Source organism: Seriola dumerili, unplaced genomic scaffold (assembly GCF_002260705.1).
Source record: "Seriola dumerili isolate Sdu_G_001 unplaced genomic scaffold, Sdu_1.0 BDQW01000187.1, whole genome shotgun sequence".
Taxonomy (NCBI): domain Eukaryota; kingdom Metazoa; phylum Chordata; class Actinopteri; order Carangiformes; family Carangidae; genus Seriola; species Seriola dumerili.
In genome coordinates, this window is record NW_019174442.1 from 744,024 (window position 1) to 765,564 (window position 21,541).

Here is a 21,541-nt window from a genome sequence, read left to right on the forward strand (position 1 = left end):
GGACAGCTCTGGTGCAGCAGCGAAGAAAGTTAGTGAGGAGAAACACACACAGAGAGAGAAAGAGAGAGAGAGAGAGGAAGCGCGCATCATGGCTCGCTGTGTTCAGGATGACTTTTAATCCGCAGAGCAAAAGTTTGAAAGTGAAAGAAAGCCATTGGTGCAGATGCACGCCTCGCAATTGTTGCCTGAGTAAAAAAAAAAAAAAAGAAAAAGAAAAAAAAGAAGAACAGAAGACGTGTAAAGTGTGCGCCTGCCTGCCTGCCACTGACGCCGGGGGTAAGTTCATTTTTTATTTTATGAATTAAACGTATCAAACTCTCGAGAAGTTCTCCACCTCACAGCTGTGCTCCCTTCAAGGTCCAAATGAGGAAGCAGGTCTGATAAAACTCTGCAGGTTGAATTTCATCACATCGCACTGGCATTTCAAAACTTTTTTTTTTTAGTACAGACCTAGAAGCGCCAGAAGTGTTCACTGTCTTAAAGAGTTCAGAAGTTTGAGGGCCGTGCTGCTTCACTCATGCGTAATGGGCGGTTTGTGCAATGATAAAAAGGAAGTGTGCGGTGTCAGACAGAGATAGTAACCCGGCCTTCCTCTTCCTTTTGTATTTTTTCAAAAAAGTTATTGAATGACTTGACCTGAAACGTTTTTTGTTTTTTTTACTTGGTGGCACATTGTCATCATTTTCCCTCTTGTGCTGTAGCCATGAATGCACAAACAGAGGAGCTGCACCCGGTTTTTATCACCATCATCCCGCAGAAAATCTTCCTGTGACTCTATGTGAACCTCACTGATCTTTTTAAAGTCAGATTCTTATCAGCGTGTGAAGTTTGAGCGGTGAGCGTCACCTCCTGGAAAGAGTCTTACCAGAATGCAGTGGGCGTCACTTCAATAACTTTATTACAGGCGAAGTGCTGTAGCCATGGAAGTCACTGGGAGATGCTGCGTTCAGGTTCTGTCGGGAAACGAGGGGTTCAGAAACGTTTACGACAAAACAAACTGGCAAATGATAATTTGTAGTTGTTTAGGAAAAAAAACTGAACTGCTATGTACTGCATCATCTGAATAATCAATAATACTTTCATTTGAATGAATAATTCTTTCATTTGAGAGAAACTACATTTTGTGACTACTGAAATCTACAGTGAAACGTTAAACATAGGTTTAAATGTTGATAAGACATATTATGACTTTGCCTCATCATATTCAAAACAAACAATTTTTCCTCAAGGTTCATTTAGTAGTTTTTCTGGGGCTTTTGACTGCGTCAAACAATCAGCCTCTGGGTTTGTGTCATTGACCTGGAAATGTTTTAATTTCAATATTTCTGTTCATTCTAGACATTGAAAATAGTTCCACAAAAAAAAAAAACTAGCCATGTTCCACATTCCAGGTTCTTCCTTAGTCTGTGTTCATTAGCTGACAATGACGACTAAGAAAACTATTATCTGCTGATGAAGACTGTGAGGTGGGGTTGTTACTATCCACAACTTTTGCCCAGTGGAAAACACAAAAAGTTTAGTAGTTGAATCAAGTTGAGCCAGTACCATGCTGTAGAAAAGGGCTAAATCAAATCTGCTGACGAGAACCTTGATGTATGGCTGAAAGCTCAGAGAAAAACCCAGTAAGTGGACCTTGAGTTTTTTTTTTTTTGGTTTTTTTTTTCTCGTTAAAGTATTTTAATTTTTAATTTCCTGTTGGGTTCTTGGGTTGTTTGTGCTCTCTTTTGTTTGTCCATTGTACATGATTGGTTTCTCATGACATAATTAATCAGTTGGCTATGATTTCATTTCAACTCACCACCACATTGAACAGAATGTTCCCCTCATTTTTCTTCTTATAAAGACACGACAAACTGTAAAGCCACAACTTTTCTCTTAATTTAATTTTCTAAGAAATGTCGTTGTTACGTTTCCTCCAATGAGGAACTTAAAGATTTGAAGAAGTAGTTGAAGATATTGTCTCTGTGTTTTCTATTAACTCTTTTTTTGTCAGTTTTGCTGATCATCATGTCACCACCACATTTCTCCACTATTTGGACTCATTAAAAGTAAAGACATAGATGTACTCAGTGATGTGTGTGTGTGTGTGTGTGTGTGTGTGTGTGTGTGTGTGTGTTTCATAATGAGTGACATGGGGTTTCCCTGTCCCTCTTTCCTCCATTCATGTGGCTGGAGACTGAGAAGCATAGACATGTTAACCCGGATATGAGCTGAATATTGAGTGAGTGTGTTTGAGGGAAAGGAAGGAAGAGAGACCAAGTGTGTGTGTGTGTGTGTGTGTGTGTGTGTCTCTGTGAGAGAGAGATAGAGAGAGCGAGACTATTGGGAGTGTGTTTGCATGTTTTATCTATACAACCTTTATTTAAGGAGGTTTATTCTTTGAGATCATGTATTGTTTTTCCCTGTGTGTGTGTGTGTGTGTGTCTGTGTGTGTGTGTGTGTCTGTGTGTGTGTGTGTTATAAAAACAGCAGCTCATTTCCTCATTCTGCTTCCTAGTGACCTCAGTTGCACGAGCTTCCTCTTGTCACTTGCACCATTTTGCATCCCCAGCAACTAAATATGATGATTAGCAGGAAGAAGTGAAACACACACATAGCATAACTGATATCATATCATATATTTCTGGTACTGTAGCAAGATGACAGATTACATGTAAAATACTTGTAAATTTTAAAGACACGTTTCAGCCTTGTCTAGCCAACTATGATTCATGCGGAGCTATTTCAGCTGTAGCACGTAGCACAAAGCAAGTTATCCTGTGACTCACGTTGACATCCCGTCAAAAGCGGGAAAGGGTATTTTGGTCTGTACTTCAATACTAAAATTATAATCCTATATTTAAAATGATCAACCTTTTTTGTTGAGCTTGTGAAATGCCACTAGGGGGCAGTGTTACTCCAAAACTGCGTGTAACCTAAGCTAAGTTTTTAAATCCACAAGCAACTGGAAACGTAATCACAAAGGGAGGCATTGATTAGTGATCCAGATGCTAATAAACCTTTTTTTTTTTTTATACGTATTTTACGTAATTAGACCTTTCCTCAAGTGTGTGTATGTAGGAGTTTACAGAGTGCAGACATATTGACTTGAAAAGCACGAGTGTTACCAATAACATCAATGGTGGCTCAGTTTCAAGCTTGAAGTGTCCCAGTAACAAACGACAGTGAGCCAGCGTGAACAATACCAGGACACTGAAAGCAAAGTGGCTAAATGGATCATTGTTATTTACGTCCGTGCTTTTCTTACTGTAACATGTCGAAATGTCCTCTGTGAAAATGGTCGTCTGTTGTTGCGCTTGAGAGTAGTGTTGAAGAACGCTCCCCTCACTCCCATAAAGATGTAGTAATTTGTGTGATATTGTACAATGAAACTCTAATATCCAAAGTCCCTACATATCCATGGAACACCAGCCCCAGGTGTTTTCTGTTTCTGTCTTTTTGGCTTGTGTATCTTTGCTAAATTGAAATAAAAGTTTCAGTCATTGCAGCTGTGGCTTTGTCTGCAGTATGAAGCCATAAGCTGTAAGCCTGTAGTAATTCCTTTACAGCGGTGCAGTCACATCTTTGTTGTAACCATGACCACAGTAAAGAACGCCGTCTCCAGTATCGCCGTGATATTCAGCTGTTTGTCTCGTGAGTTGTGTCGCTGAGCATGGAAATGAAGTCAACGCAGGAACTGGCTTGTTGTAGGCTGCTCTGTGTGCTGTGCCTTCGTACAGACAAATTAGAGGAAATGTACACGAGAGGTGTTGCCATGGAGACGCAGGCAGAAGCAGAGAAAGTTGAGTGTCATAGGTGTGAGATGGGTGAGAGCCAAGCTAGAGCGAGATTAAGTTTAGTTAATCACTTCATGCGAGAGAGTAAAATACGGCAACAAGAACCCGATTAGACCGAAAGGATCTACATAGTTTGAACTTGATGAAATTCAAATGCAAAGTTGGAAAGGAGACTAGAAAGTGATTTAAAAAAGGGAAGAGAAGAGTTTGTCACTGTTCAAATCAGTATCAATACAGAAAATGGAAGCGGAACCAAACTAGAGATACTGTCTCTGGAGCTCGGTATTCTCTTACAGCGACTTACAAATGTCTGCTGAAGGATTTCTGAACCTTATTATGCATTTTTTTTAGTGACACAAGGAACTTGGTTACAAGCGATTAAACATTAACATGCATTAACTATTTTTAGCCACGTCGATGCAACAGAAACAAGCCGTAAATACAACAACATTAACTTTGATGGTACAAACTTGTTATATCGGGCTCTTCAGTCGGTTACAGTTGGTATATAAAAGTTTTTTTTTGCCCAAAGCAGCTGCCTGTTGTGGCTGGAAAAGACAATATAAGAGCAGTGACAATAAAACAAAACATTAAAGTCACAGAAAACCAAAACAATGACCTCAAAGACGCTAAAATGCTCTGTAGAGCTGAGGGGGACTAGAAAGGTAGATAATCCTCCGTGGGTTTGGGTGACATACATGTAGTCATTTGATGCAATGTGAGTATGAGAATTGATTATAGCAGCTTTTAGTTACCCGTTACTCCCAGGACACCTGAGCTCGCAGCTACCACCCACGAAAGAAGCTTCAAGCTTTCACCTGTTGCTGGCTCACACTGTACTACAGTAGACGTGTTGCTTCACTTTCCCGAGCACACAGTCAGCAGATGTCTTTTAAGGCTACTTGTGCTCTCCGTGCTGCAGAGAGAGATGTAAACCACAGATAGCTCATTCAAATGAAAGTAAACCCTGTGTCTATTTGTGCAGCGACGAAAACAAATGAGTAGGCAGCTTTTACACCACACACACACGAACAGTACTGAAATTAGCTCGAGTCATCTCAATGTCACATTTGTAATCCTTATGGGCTCCAACTCAGCCTGAATCATGGCATCTGATTGGTCACCACGCAGGGATGTTGCAGTATAGACTTTAAAGCCAGCTCATATAGCGCAGATGTGAGCTAGTGTGATTGAAACATTACTCTTGTTGTCTATGGGAAGCTCTTAACCTGAAATATCAATATCATTCAAAAACCTTGCAGCTGCACCTCCATTTTCATGCTCTCACTTCAGTTGAACGAGTACCTTGTTCCTCTGTGTGTTCCTCCTCTTTTAGCACCTTTGGTTTTGTGAAACCTTTTCAGACCTGCCGTGGATTAAGGTACAGATGCAAAGTGGTTTTTCTTGACACTTTTCAACACCGGATTTTCCCTCAGACGCCACTACGTGTCGTTTCCAGCAGTAGTAGTTTCAGCAGAGTTTTTGGGGTCTCTTTTTTTCTTTTTTTTTAATACAACAGTGCAAACAACTGCTTGCTGTGGCAAAAAAACAACATATGAGAGTGGTGAGAGCGAACCAAAACAGTAAAACTGCAGATCGGACAACTAAATAGTGAGCTGGAACTCGGTATCAAGCCCTGGAAGGCCGAGGGGAGTGAGTCACCTCTTTCACATTGTCATTTGAGACACTGTCATTATAAAAATATTGATATTGATTATAATGTGGAGCGAGAGCCAGGAGGCGATTAGCCAAGCATAAAGGCTTGAAGCAGAGGGGAACAGCTAGCATGGCTCTGCCCAAAGTTCAAAAATATAAACGCATAAATACACCGGTTGGTGTTCTTCTCTTTTTTAACAATTCCATTCGGGTTAGATACAAGATGATGTGAATTAGTGACTTTTCAGAGGTGCTGGTAGGTGTATTTTTTAGGTTTCAAAAGAGCCAGTCTAGCTGTTTCCAGTCTTTATGCTAAGCTAAACTAAGCTTGTTTATTTATTTATTCATTACCTTTAGTGTCTGATTCCAATGTGCTGCTACTCATCACACATCTTGTCCAGCACCTGTCCCACTGAGGTTTTGTGTATGTGCACACAACTACTCCAACATAAAGACATGAAGCAGTTAGATTTAAAGATACTGAACACCAGAATAGAATTTATCAATATATATATATATATATGTAAGTGCTAAAAGCTGTCAGATCTCTCTGGACCCTCGGGTGTCAGCAGCGTCACGGGCGTGGCCATCGCCATGATGATAAGATGTTTACTGGCAGGATTTTTCAGTCTGCACTGACATCAGCTTTAATGAGAATACAGTAGTGAGTAAGAGAGTGTAGTAGTACACCCATCACCAAAAGTGGATGTTAATGCACACATGCGACACTCACAGCGCAGGGACGGTAGCACTTCCGCTTTTGTCACTATCAAAGCCTCGATTTTGACATAATACGCCTCTCAGGGAAAAAAAAAAAAAAAAACAAAAAACTCTAACCTCTCAATTTTTCAGAAACTGTTGACAGCAGCCTGGTTTGTAGCTTGACATTTGTGGTGTTATATTTTAGATTAGCCAGTGGAGGGTTGAGCCAGATGGATGGTGAGAAAACATGAAAACCACAAAATTTATTTCAAGAGGTTTTTACAAGACAAAAACGTGGTTCAGGGAAGACTTCTATGCAATGGTGTGAAGAATGTGTGTCTAACTTCAGAGTGTTTTTGGCCAGTGTGTGTGAATTTATGTGGGTGTTTGTGCACACTGTATGAGTGAGTGGGTGCAGTGTGTGTGTGTGCATACCTGTTGCTCCTGTGGCCAGCTGTAACTCTTTATCCTTTTATTTTGAAGGTAAAGTGAAAGTACAGTGGAGGCGAGCTGATTAGCTAAACTAGCATTCTTCTCTTATCACACTGCATTTCTCACAGTGTATGTTCTAAAATCTTATCAGCTCGTAGCTTGCACAACATGTAGTTTACTTGAGTGGCTCTGTTGCACTGCCTCCACCAAGCAGGGCTGGAAGAGGGTTGTGTTTTCATTCCTCTGTGCTTCTTAGAAAGAAGTCTCAGAGAGTTTCAGGTTTGCACAGAGTGCCCTCGCCACAAGAAAACAGCTCACGTGATTTCGTCTTTGATCCACATCTGGGATTTCAATCATCAGCCTTAAAAATTCAGACAGAAACCTGTGTCATTCTCACATGGGTGCAAAAAATGTGAGAGTATTGTCAAAGCTGTTGATGTTGATGCAGGACTGACAGGGAGAGCAGGAGGAAGCAGAAGGCAGTGCACGTATTCATGGCTGTTCAAAGGTCAAACTGTTGAAAAGCTGCAGTTTTGCTTGTTGCAGAGTTGTTCTGTGATAGTGGAGGCTCGGACTCTGCAGGGAGCCTTGTAGAGGAGTTGGTCAGTGAGACCATCAGGAACTGATCTGTTTTCACTTTCAGTCTGGTCAGAGAATCTGCAGTGGCTTCAGCAGCAGCAGCAGCAGTGCTCATTTTCATGCCTTAATAGGCAACACTCACATGTCTGTTATCAGTGCTTGAACACTGAAACAAATCCATTATTCGACAGGGAATTGCTCTTGTCAGAATTGTAGTAATGACAGTTGGCTAACACCCATGATAAACTTTTGTGGGCAGATTTTGTTGGTTGACCACACCGGCTTACAGTTGAAGTTACTGGTTTCCAGTGAGATGTTGCCTCAGGGTGCAGCTGGGAGGATGGAGGATGTGTGACACTTCTTGCGCAGACACTGAGGTGTCTACGCAAGAACTGTCTCACACTGTGCAATTTATTGGTAACTAACGGCTGCCACAAGTGCACCATACACTATTACAGTGGGGTTTTTAGTCAGAGCTACTGGTTTCCAGTAAAGACCTGCACCCAGTGGCTTCACAGTAGAGGAAGTGGTGGTGGTGAAGTCTGAAACTCTGTTCACAAAAAGGGGGAGAAAAAAAAAGGTTTTCACGCGCCAATTGCTTATCTTTTCATGCAAAATGTTTTTTTGCCTCACATGCATTTACATATCTGCTTTTTATTTTATTGAGCTGTTCATATAGGAACTTCCTGTGAGTACACAGTAAAAGAAAAGGGTCAGAGGTCAAAGCCACAGCACACTGAACTGAACAGAACAAATGTTGCATGCATCTTGAGGCACTGCACCACTTGATCATGCAATACTCAATTTATTCTTAAAAGCAGAGTCAACACAATGTTTTAATGTCACAAAAGTGACTAACAGACGGTAAATGCATCAGGTTTAAGGTCTGAAAAGAAAAAACATCTTATCCTATCCTTTTTTGATTCAGTATAATATTTAGTACACCACATGTTACCGAATGTGAATAGATGTGAGGCAAGTGTCACCACCCCATGCTATATACAGTCTTATATCGCCACTTGGTGGAAAGGCACCGACATGACATTTAGGGCTGGGATCCATATCTGCTTAATATCCATCTGCACATTTTCTTTAGCTGCTGCAGCAAAGTTCTCACTTTTGTCATATAAAAAAACACAGGTTAAAGATGATGATATTAAACTAGGTTTATAAAGCAGGATTTCCAACATGATGTTAAAAGGGTGATAAATATTTAAAAAATGGGTAACAGTGAGCAGCCGTACTACTGGTGAAAGTTGAAAGTTCACTGTCTTGCTCAAAGGGGTTCTGGGCGTTTTTCACTATGTTCCGACCTCTTACAAACTGACCAATCAATTCATTAATCAAAAGAACAATGGAGACATTAATCACTGAAGATAATAATGGTTGTTTGCAGCCCTACACTCCTCTCCTCAGGGTTTCCACTTCAGCCTCAAATCTGCAGGGTCACTCTGCCTCCACCTGCTGTTTGAGTTTGAAAGCTGCAGAAACTGAAACCTCCTTTCAACTCTTAAATCACTCCTAAGTTATCTTTTTAAAAATGCCTTTTCTTAATGTTAACCACACTTTTTATTCATCCAGCTTTATTTGACCTCTTTATTTATTTATTCTAATTCGTCAAATTTTATTTGTCTCATTGTTAACCTATGCACTCTAAAAAGGTTGAAATCTTGATTTTACCTGCAGGGCCTTTTGGACCTTGAGACAAGAAAGGCAAGCATCTATTACTTATTTATTTCTTAACTTATTTTACAGGGACCACACAGATAAACATTGTTACCAGAGGAGAAGCAGTGCAACGGATGTAATGTGTATCAGGCCTCTACAGCTGAAGCAGACTCACAGTTTCTGTCAATTCAGGCCAGCCAAACAAAGAAATTGATAAACCAGACAGTGAAGCTGTGAAGGCGTGTGTCTATGTCTGACTGACTGTATACATTGACACATAGGTGTGATAGTCACTGAATCACTACATGTCTAGCACTGTGTGCAGCAGTAGCGGAGTAGAAAATGAATTCCCCACTTTGTACCTTTGCGCACTGTCGGGTCCAGATCTCATCAATACTTGACTAAGAAACTTTATGTCACATCTATACACAAATGTAGTTGTATGACATCCTTAAAGTGCACAGAACCTGGCACGTAAGGGACGAGAAAATACGAATTCTATCCACATAAAGCTATTGTCGCATCCATTTTGAGGTAACTGCCCATTATTTGGAGGCTGTATTTTTATTTTGAACATCTCACCAACTACTAAGTCTGAAGTGGATGAAATTTTCACTGTAGACAAAAATGTCTCATAGTTGCCAGAGGAGGGCGGTGTTTTCCACATCATCCCCATCAGACTTGAGGCTGGGGGTGTTTGTGCCCTCCAGCATCACCACCATCAATGGATTCTTTCAACCTCTGTCATTTTCTACAGAGTGAAATAGAACATTTGAAACTCCGCCCCCTGGGAAATGTGAGGTATTGATTGGTTGGTGGGTGTCAGCTTGCAGTATTGATTGGCATACTTAAAGGCAACAATGGGGGAGAGCAGTGAGAAGCAGTCAGGTTTTGGTTCACACAGTAGATCAGCACAGTGAAGGCAGACACAGCTATGGCAGTGTATTAGGAAAATTTAGTGTGTGTGTGTTTGTGTGTGCGTGTGTGTATCCCCTCATAGTACATATTGATTGAGCTGCAGTTGAAGTTTTCCAGTGGGGCAGAGGAGCAGCTGCCTCTACTCAGGCTTTTTAATATACATCCCTTAAAGGAATATTCCACCCAAAACATCATCTTAGCTTTAATCACTCGCTCGTGTGAGTAGGTCAGTTGCTACTGTCATCCTGTTATTAAGTGTCATTTATCTGCAGATCATTTTCTTGATTAATTGATTAATTATTTGGTTCATAAAGTCAGTTTAAAAAAAAAAAGAAAAAGTGACAAACAGTCCCAAAAGCAAAGATATTCAATGTAGTGTAATGTCAGACAAGTAAAAGTAGTAGATTCTCACATTTGAGAAGTTGGAACAATGACATTTTTGGTATTTTTTGCTTAAAAAAGTACCTGAAAAAATAGTTGCTGTCTGGTTTAATGTGATCAGTATTGGCACTGATACTGATTCAGTATATCAGATTAGTCTTGTGGAGTTACAGTGAGACTGAGTCACTGGTGGACAAAGACATCCCACCTGCAGCATCAAGCATGGTGGTCTCACTCAGGCATTAATCATGGTAGAAACAGACATCATTTCTCTTTTTCTGTCACACTCACACTCAGTCCACACACACACACACACAAAAACCTCCCCACACTGACACACAGACAAGATGCAGACTTCACATACACCCCACACCAACACAGGATAATCCACTTTTTTTTCTGAGGGAAAAATGCCTCAGCTGTCTAATCAGAAACACAATGGCGTCTCAGTTTACCACCTGGAAACTAATGGTGTTTAGACTAATGTCGAGGTGAGTCAGATCCTCTGCTGCCTCTGACTCATATAGACCCAGACTGGACTCTCCCAGACTGGATGGAGAAGGAAAGCTACGTTTGTGGGGGAAGATGGAGGGATTGTGAGAAGAAAGAAGGGGATTAATTTAATTTTTCAGGCGCAGACAAAGTAAGATAAACACCCCAATGTAATATATGGTTGAGGCAAAGATAAGTTTTTGTTGAGACTGTCTTGGTCATTTTGGAGGGGCGTAGCTGTTCTTGTGTTGCTAAGTAAATATCCTGTTAAAAATCATTATCAGTGTTGCTCAGTGAACATGGTGATAATGCGGTTTTCCTGTGTTTTTTGTCTTCATGATTTTAGACAGTTCCACCTATCACATATTTTTGCAACAGTCAGTCAAGCAGCAACTGTTCAGCCTTTGATTTGTAAAATTATGACTTTAGATTTCTGCTAAATTTGAGACTCACTGTGTCACTGCATCCGTTGCAAATCCTGTAACATTATTTACTGGGACACAGCCCGGTATTCTCACAAATACAATCTTGTTGGACGTTACGATTCACAGCAAGTGATAACTTTAAGTGCCAGTGCAGGAAGCAGTGTGACCTGTATATACAATGAGGCAGAAAATAAAGGGGTCAGTAGGCTTCATCCTATTTTTGTAGTTTTCTGAAACCGACAATCCAACATTCACACCCACTCCGCACAACAATTGACTGGGAGCGTGTGGAGGTGTGTGCAGTGTTTGAACTTCCCTCTCAAGCTCTCATGTCTTATTCTTCACACACAACTGCTTCCATCATTCTTTTTGTATGCACAAATAATTGCAACACCATGCATACCTCCGAGGAGAGACTGTCCAAAAGCGTGTACTTTTTATAGGATGGTAGGCTTTATACTCTGCCTTGAAATACTACAGCCTTCAGACGTGGTCAGACGATACACTATACGAGGTAGTTTGTTTCAGGCATGAGTGTGAAGGTCGGTGATCTCTCCCTAACCTTAACCATGTGTTGTCTAACCTAACCCATAACTTAGCCATAGTTTATTTACCATCTGCAGATGTAGAAAGCAACAGTTTTAAAAATGTTGGCATTAGCTGTACATACAGCAAAGCCACATCAAATAGGTACGTTATTGACTGCAGGACTGCTGCACTTTATTTATGGATGTTATTTTGTCCATCCCTGTGCACGAGCACGATTGATAAGTATACTGTGAGAGCAACAGAAAAAGAGAGATGCAGTTAATGGGTGTGTGGGTGCTCGTCCATTTCCACTTGTGAAACCTCTTAGTCCGCCTGCCCAACAGTGTTTCCATGGTAAAACATCATCACACAAATTGTTCCACCTTACGTCAACACAAAGCAACAGCCAGTAACCAGAGGACAGAGGTGGAAGTGTTGTTTTTAAGAGGTGGAAAGGACTGGTGGAGGCACAGACAGACAGATATAATCAAAACATTTAGTGGCTTGTTGAAGCCAATGAGCAGAGACTAGTTGAATGAAATGTTTTTGTCAAAAGAGTGGTAATATGGTGCCAGAGTTAGATTATAGGGCTAAATTCTACAAAAACAAAGCATGATGGATGTATCCGTTCTGGGTCAGAGGAAAAAGAGGGACTGAGAGTCTTACTAACAAAGGAAGCAAGAAAATGCCTTCTCTAGTCAGGTTGTATAGTTTTCTCAGCTTGGATAGATGTTTATTAGCAGTTTTAGGGCATCACTTCCATACGTATGTGGAAAATGATTATGCTATTGTCAAATTACATTATCATTTGAATATAGTCCCCTGTAGGCTTCCATAACTACCTGTGCTGCCACAAAAATGTATTGGGTTTACTTTTCCCTCAGGACAGGAACATTCACTTTGTTGTGAAATGCTGTAGGTAAAACAAAACCTGTGAGAAAGTCACCCCAAAGACCCGTAATTAATGTCAGAATTTTACCATAGGGGAGGTGTGAGAAACATGGTGTAACTCTAAACTTAGATAAAGTATTTTTAAAGACTAGCTTGTTGAGCTCGCTGTGTAGTTATGTTGTTTTCTCTGTCTGAACATGAAGATGTATGATTGGTTTTGTGTTGCTTTATGTTTTTAAGCACACATAAAAAACAATGACGACACAAGACAGGCTCATGTTTTCAGTTTTGTCCCAGAGGATATACGTGTAGTATGTTATAGAATTGCCCTAGACTGACATTAACGTTAATGTTTCCAACATTAGCGAACCACACAATTCACGCTGAACACACAACAAGAAACAATATTTAGCTGCCTTTTTATATTGAACCTTGGCTGTTACCTGGGTACTTCCCATTGGTGGTTATCCAGGAGTGAGGTCATCAGCTGGACCCCTCTCACCTGCTGAGTCAGCATGGACACCCTGTAGGAGTGTAGAGGTGGAAGAAACCGCTCACAGTGGTGTGAGAGTCTAAATGAGTCAACGCTGATGTGGGAGAAAAGACGTTTGCCACTTCCAGCCGACAGTGGCAGTGCTGCTGAACAGCGCTAAGATCTATAGTCTGGGAAGAAATGATTATGCGCCATCTTGGATTTCAGATGGGTTAAATTGGTAGCGTAATCACAGCAAATTGCAGTTACAATACAACTACCACAAAACTATCATAAAACTGTCACAGTCACACTTACAGAATATTGTTTAGAGTGGCAGAAATAAGAAATGTGTCTTAGTCCCACTTTAGTTTAACTACGAACTCACAGATAAATCCTTAAACACACTTCAGATTCAACTGCACTGTGTTTGAGTGAGTTATGTTGTGGTTACTTACGCCTGAATGATGGCACATTTTTTTCTGTTGCGCTGGTGAATTTGTATTTTTTCATTTCACATTTTCATTGCTGAATATTATGACTAGTGAATGTCTAAAATAGGTGGACCGCTCGGACGACACTCCAGAGCTGCGTTGCCTAAGCAGTTATCTGTAACCCAGAGCCATGGTTCAACTGCTTCATTCGCTCCACTTAAAAATAGCCATTAGCGTCTTATTTAAACCATAGTGCTAACAAAAAAAAGAAAAAAGAGAAAAAATAGAAAGTGTTAGCTTTAGCATTGCTAGAAGATGTATTTTTTCACTTTTGATAAACGTATGCTAGCTGTTCTGTTGTGCTTCATTTGAGCTAATGGATCTCTATCTGTAAAGTACACACATGTAGGGAAAGAATATTTCTATCTGCATAATAACATGCAATGCTGAAGTGTTTTTACAAGGCAGTGGCCTAATAAACTCCTCTATAGTGAAACAGGATAAAGTACGACATAAGGATACAGTAAAAATCATGTTTGGTTCAGCATTAATACATTAATGTGTTAACATGGCCAACAATTCCTTTAAACAATTGTTTTTTTATAGCATTTAGTAAATGACCCTTGTGAAAGAGCTGATAATGCTGCCAATCCCACTGAGAATCAACGCCTCACTGAGTTTTACACGCGTTCTGCTTATTCTTGTTTGACTGCCTGAGATAAACGGATCAATACCAGTTCACCAGTTGACTTGTCAACAAGTCAACAAGTAATAAAACAGAGCTGGTGGACCAAACTTGAGCCTTGATGCCAGTGAATACTTTCACATTTGTCAGATGACTAGAAACAGGCCTAAGGAGAGGTGTTCTGTTGCTCTGTGTTTGCTGGAGGCACGATTTGGCAATGTGTTGCTAATGTGACCTAATGGCCTTAAGGAATGAAAGTTGCTGTTTCAAAGAATTATGATCTCACAAGATACAATCAGAAGTACTGTTTTCTGGCGCTGCGCACTCACCCAAAAACTGCCAAAAGGCTGATAAAATATCCTAAACTTCCAGAAAAAATACAGCAACAGCAGACGGATGCCGACAGACTGCTAACCAGCCATAAATAATGACTTAGTAGGAAAAGTAATTATATGGCATTTTAAGAAGGAAAATCCTGTCCAGTGCCTTGAAAGACTCGGTGTTTCTATGAAGAGAACAGCTGTATTCTTGTTCTTTTTACATGTCTAAATTTTCTTAAGACCATCACGGGACGGTTTAACTGTCTACATAGCTGGACATGTTTTTATGTGTTTAACAGCTGTTGTGATAAAAAGAAACCAGTCCTATTTAATGTGTGATCAAATGTTGTTTCCTTTAGTTGAAAAATTAGTTTGCCAATGACTAAGCACAATGCTCAAAAAAGTATATCTTATCTTATTTTAAAAGATGAATATTAAAGATATTTTAAGTTATTCATAGGTGCTTAACTCAAAGCAACGGCTCTGCCAGTGTTGAAGGTTGAATTCCCACACAGACACTAAAGATAGACTGCTTGTCCTATTCATTCTGATATTATGTGTAATGGCTCTCCTTGACTCATCCGTAGACTCCCACAATCCTCCCACAATGAGCTCTTTGCTGAGCCAGCACTTCTCAAAGGCTAACTTTCTCTCTTTCTCTTTATGGGTCTGCCTGTCAGTCTGGTTAGCTGTGTGTCATTGAAAAAACTAAAAATAGATTTGTCTGTGACCTGACACAAACTCAAACCTGAGGATACTGTTGTTATAGGTGAAATATAACTCATTTTTGGAAATTCATACATTAGAAAACCTATAACTATATATATGATCACTGAGTACATGATTGAAGTTGCTTCATTAAGACCTCCCCTTTTTTTTCTTTTTATCTTTTGGTCCTTATCTTTGTGGTTGAGCAATGTGGAGATACATTTGTAAGTCAAACTGTGTTGGCACCACTGTGACACCGTCTTGGTAAAAAAAAAAATGAAAATCTTGATAAAGTTGATAAGGTTTTAGTTTCTATGCAAGTGTCGCTTTCTTTGCATGTTCAGCAGCTGCTCTGACTTGCTGCTAAGTGCAAGAGAGCGACCGGTTACTGACTGTTCTAAACAATATAAGAAAAATACAAGTGAAATCTTCCAATCTCCCAATAGAATGTTTTTGTAATGATCAACTTGGTGGTGATTAAGGTGAGATTCAGTAACTTCTACACATTTGTCATTTAGATATTTTTGGCCATGGTTTTTGGGATGGGAATGTTGGAGCTGTCGATTGCTCGATTGGCCACCTTTGGTTCCAGTATGTAATATAACAACTAATTGATGGACTGTAATTACATTTTATATGGACATTAATGGTCCTTAAGAGGATGAGTCATGCTGACCTTGGTCCCCTGACTTTTCTCCGCCTTTTAATTTGTCCGATATTTTGCTTTGTGACCAAATGCCTGCAAAATAAACGACATTGTCTTCAGCTGCACTTTGTGTACAGACTAATTAGCAAATGTTAGCATGGTAGCATGCTAAATGAAGGCGATGAACATGGTGAACATTATACCTGTAACCTGCATTGTCGTTGTGAGCGCGTTGGCATGTTGGCATCACTATTCTATCCTTAGTCACTAGTCTTGTATCTGTGTGTGTCATTTGCCAAGTAACACAATACTATAGTTGAAAGGTGAAGGGGCTGAACAGTAATAATGCATGGCAGCTTCTGACTGGATGGCCTTCTACTGCAAACTGGTACATACAGTATGCAGTGCAGCAGTAACACAGTGGAACTGTCACAAACGCTCCATCAGCCATGTACAAGCAGAATCACTTTAACAGTAACATCTTGTGCAATCATGTGTGTGTGTTCCCCATTTTCTGTCACTGCCAGTGTGACTACACAGAAAATGAGACGCGAGACATCATGCCCAAGTCTGCCCTTGCTTCTGTCTGTATATGAGGATTTGTGTGCATGTGTGTGTGTTGTGAAAATCGTGGGAACTGCAGAGGAGGATGTGTGTATTTATGAAGCTGGCTCAGAGTTCCCATGATTTCCTCCGGATAGAGCGGGACAAGGCGGGAATCCTTTTGTATCACAGTAACCCCAGATGCAGACTGATTTACAGTATACTGTGAATATAGACAGAATAGTGGTTATATCCAGGATTCACACTTTTTGGTATTGTGCAAGAGTTCAGGTTGGTTGCCTCTCTATAGTGATTAAACATGACCTGAAACATTGCAACTGTATCAGAGAGCATGGTTGTGAGGTTATATCTGACTGTACAACAGCCTTGAATATCACAGATGAATAGAAACAACAGGACGATACGTTTTCAGGGTGATGCAGTAATTTTGTTTTCAGTTTATTCTTTCTCATTACTGTTGTGTCACTATTTATAACTTTTGGCAAGATGACAAGTTCTTAAATGTCATAGAAAGTGCTGGTCAGGCTTAGGGTGCAGATGTTTCAAGTGCCCTGATTTACAAAAAACTAGACGAAGGAAGTGATTTAAAATGAAACCATTTCCAGTCGAACCCAAGCGAATTAAAAGCCCCCAGTAGCCAGAATGAATCTGGCCCAGGCCGAGTTGGGTTCAGACTAAGAACTGATGATATATTCATCTGTAATGAGTCATAGGTCACCAAAGTTGAACCGTGGGCCACAAGGTTGTGTAAACCTGCACTTTCACAATCAGCTTTATTTCAGGTTTTTGTCTCGGAGCTCTACTGACCATGCAACACTTTTGTCATCCCATGTGGCTTTGACACTGCTGCCACGCTGTGACTCTGCTCAGAAAAAGAGCTTGTATTTTTGTTCACACTTTGCAAGGTTTCAGGCGACTTGATCTGGATGGAAATGTACTGAATAGTTAAGCATTCTGGGAAATATTGTTCGCAGGTGGTGGTTAGCTTAGCTTAGCACAAAGACTTATGGCTATGGGAAAAAGTTAACCTGGTTCTATGCAAAGTTTAAAAAAAAACATGCCTATCTTCTGTTGGTTTTACACTGAGGTATGTGGTGGAACTATTTCTTGGTGAATAACAACTGGGTGAAACCAAACCGGTGCTGTATCAGGCAACCTGCAGAGAGGCTGCTCTGCTGTTTGTCAAGAAATAGTTCCAGTGCATAACTCCACTCCAAAACAACACCTATCATTAAAATGTAACAACAGATTAAACTACCAAGACGCAATGTGTTTATTCGTGAGCTTGAGAGCTGCTGGTAGGAATATTTTTAACACGGAGCCAGAACCAGCTGTTTCCCCCTGCTGCCAGTCTGTATGCAAAGCTATGCTAAACATGTCCTGATTCCAGCTTCGTACTCAAAGCGGCTATAATCGAATAACAATGTGAAAACACAGCGACAATGTGAAAGAGGTCATTCGTAGTGATGGACCTACAGAGAGTGTCCCCCAAATCTGCAGCTCCCTTGGATTTTCTGAAGCTTTATAGTGAGTTTCAGCTCATTGTTTAGCTGTCTAGCCGTTTTTGTTCACTATCAACACCGTTGTCAGCATCGTTTTTGGCCCCAGCAGGCAGCTGTTTTCAGTGGAAAAGCTCAAAAAAACCCACTGTACACCACCTGCTCAGCACCAGATAACAGACAGACACAGGTAGCAACTATCTGGTTAACACAGCGGGGAGATTAGCAGCTAAAGAGACGGATATTTCCCTGGGGAGTTGATGGAGAGTAAAAACAGAGCTAAAAGAGAGTCAGTATTGAACTTACATTCACCAGGTGTCCACAAACATGACTCTTACACAGTGATGATATGTCAATATTGTGTTCCTAACTTGTTTACACTGGCTCCGTGTGGCCAAAAAATGATTTACTGTTGGTTTAAAGTATTTTTTGCAAGCCAACAGCCACTTAAGCTACAAGTTATGATTACAGGGTATTTGTAAGTGCTAAAGTTTTCAACAGTAGCAAAGTAGGAAAGAGTTGTGAAGTTAGGCAACTTGATCAGTAATGTTAGTATCTATATAAAGTTTAGCTACCATATGCTACTGCTTATACCAGACCAAGTAACCTTAAACCTGACTTTGTCCCCTTGAGTGTACTGAACAGAGTAAATGTGTGTTACATGTTCTCACTTTAACACACAGCCTTTGGTTTTGATCTTCTGATTTCACTCTCAGAAAGAAAGCAAACAAGCATTTTTCCCAAAATGTTGACTCAGTCCTTTAAGTGAGGTGGCTAGATGGATTTCCCCATCACTGTATAGGATGGATGTGAAGCGGAGTGATCAGTTACCCTTCCCTGGATGAATAAAACTTAAGAAACCATGCCTCTGGGAATTCTGGGAAAAGGGAAAAACTGTTTATTTCTTTAGTTAGCGGCACAGATTGTGCTGTTTCTCATGACACACATGGTGAGGTCAGTTCATGGGTCAACTTCTCAGGCTTTCTCTTATACACACGAACACACACACGTGCACACACACACACACACACACACACACACAAATGTGAAAGAGGAAGAAAGAGTGTGCAGCTTAAGTAGGAGAGTCTTGTGTTTTTGCATGTGTGTGTGTGTGTTCGTGTATGTGTGTGTGTGTGTGTGTGTGTGTGTGTGTGCACGCTTGCTTCTGAAGTTAGCCAGTCATTAGAAGAGAGCTTTTACAGAGTGTAAGAAGAGAGGAAGTGGTGGTTACTGATGACTCAGCCAAGCCATGCATTTCATTCTTTCTCTCTCCAGTCTCTCTCTCTCTCTCTCTCTCTGCACTCTCCTCCCTCTGTCATCTGCTTTTCTTCATACATTCTATTCATTCCTCTTTTCTATTCTGCCTCTTTATTTTCTGTCCCTTCATTCTCTCATTCTCTCTCCCCTGTCTTTTCTCTCCTCTCCTGATTCATCTTGACCTTTGGAGGTATCTTTGGGAGTGTGTGTATGTGTGTGTGTTGTGTGTGTCTGTGTGAGTAGGACACTCAGCAATGTGTGTGGGAAGATAACTGGCTTCCTTCAGAGTGATTAAAACATTCCTTCTCTCTTCTTTTTCCTCTCTCCTCTTACTCTCTCTGCCCTTCTTAGTTTGCAGTGAAGACTTTCTGATGAAGAGGAGAATGAAGACTGACAAACTGGTAAGTGAAAGCGAGCTGGACTTCAGGTTTCTTACAGCACTGGCTGGTATTTTTCAAGCTATGAAGGAATGCAGGTCTTGGAAAGTCTCTTCTGTCAGATTTTAGTGTATGGGCTAAAGAGCAGGCAGGATTCAAGAGCTAGCTGGAAAATATTACAAATGTTTCCAGAGCTTTGCTGAATTGCACTGTGTGAGGCGCTGAACGTCTATTTGATGTTACTTTGACTTCATTTTATTTCTCTTAAGTCTTCATAAAGCAGTTAATGAATCGCCTTTTTATAAATAGATCATAGCGCTGGATTTTCAATAAGTAGCACAGCATGCAAAAAAGAAAAAAAAAGAGGTTCGCCTTTTGCAGCCATGGGTTAAAAATAGGAAATGTAAAATATGGCAGTATGATCATCACAGAGCGGATGAATTGCACTGTGAGGACAAATGTTTTCAGTTCATTGGCAGTCGGTCAGGTTGTGGCAAATATTGGCTATATTTGGCACTTGGCAAGGAACCCGTTTCTCCAAACTTAGTCATATAATAATGGTGTGACGCACTGAATACACCTCTGAAGGGCTGAAGTGAAAGTGGCAGTGTTGTATCTCCTGGTGATATTGCAGCAGCTGTCTTCAGATGGAACAAGGTGATCAAAGAGCTCCAGCTCAGGAGCACTTCAGTCACCTTGATCAATCTGTGTATAGGAATGAGTCTCTTAGTGACGTTAGTGGGAGTTTCACAATCTGTATTGACGCACATTATACAAGGTTTGTAAGTAGTATGATATATCAGAATACATATGAAAAAGACTAAAAATATACACATACTCCAAACACACATACTCCACTGAACTCCAGATTCACATTTTGAGTCAATAGAAAGGCTTTAAGTGGGATGGCTAGAAAGGATGACTGTATTTCTGCACAGGTTGCATGCGCTTAGTTTTGTAATAATGTCTCAGAGATGTAGAGATGCATAGAAATTATTTGGTTACGCCGTAACTCGTAATGTATGACTATGTCAACTCTACTTAGCATTAAGACGTTTTGCAGATGTGCAGTAGCTGCAAACATCTGATTGTGTATTTTAACCCATGACTCTGTTGCCTTAGCGGAAGAGGCATGATTGAAATCTATGTGAATGATAGGGTAGTGGTAATTTCTGGGTAGCGTACAGGATGAGGAGAATTTTTTTGGCCCATGGGGGTCATGTGATTTGTATTTCTGACAGTAGCTTCTAAGACAAACTCGTCTACAGCCGAGCCTGTTCCTGAGGCCTGGATGACTGCACACTAGCCTTGGTGCTTGTAAACAGTTGCATCTTACAACATTAGTTGCTTTGCTAATGTAGCTTACTGACGACTAGCTAGCTAAACATCAGTATTGAGGTGTGTTTAGAGGAAATACAAAACAAAATGTCACCTTGTTATTCATGCAAACTTAACTCTAGGACCATTTATGCAGTCTTTGTTCATTTGCCTCAAACAGCCAACTATTTGTGCTCAGCTCAGCCTCTGACTGATCTCAGAACTCACCAGAAACTCCAGGTTTTTTTGTAATTTTCTCTCCGGTCTCTCTCCAATGTCCCCCCATCTATAGACCTGTGTAGAGTCGTATTTTCCCTGGGTTTTTTTTTTTGCTTATGTTGAAACGGTTTCACATTGCATGGTTGCATTTTCACTTACATTTCACCTGCCTTGAGCGAAATCGAGTCAGTCTGCATCTATTTGCATCTACAGCTATCTATCTTTTTAATCATTGTCCCAACTTGTCAAAAGCAAAGCATGAGTTCAAACTAGGGACCATCTGTCAATAGGATCATAGCAACCATGACCTACAAGTACTCCGTAGTTGTTACTATTTTATTACTAAATTATCACGTGTAATCAGCACTCATCAGTCGGACCACACCCAGCTTTGAACTCGGGCTTCACATTAATCTCAACCATACACTTTTAATGTTTCGTGACTGTATCTTACACAGTTGTGATGTTATTGTGTTTACAAAATCTGTCCACAGAAAGAGAGACATATGAACACTCAAAACCTCAGTCTCGGTGGTAGTTGCTGCTACAGTAGGTGTCCCCAGGGCCACGTTTTGCCATGATCACGCACACACAT

General features: G+C 40.5%; 1 long non-coding RNA gene across 2 annotated transcripts in view; it reads left to right on the top strand.

The window, feature by feature from the left end:
- Positions 1 to 242: 242 nt before the first annotated feature.
- LOC111227421 overlaps positions 243 to 21,541 on the top strand; it is an 80,607-nt gene continuing 59,308 nt past the window's right edge. For both annotated transcript variants that reach the window (XR_002665336.1, XR_002665335.1), the window contains exons 1-2: positions 243 to 276; positions 19,385 to 19,434. This is a non-coding gene — a long non-coding RNA (uncharacterized LOC111227421). The remainder of the gene's footprint in view (positions 277 to 19,384; positions 19,435 to 21,541) is intronic.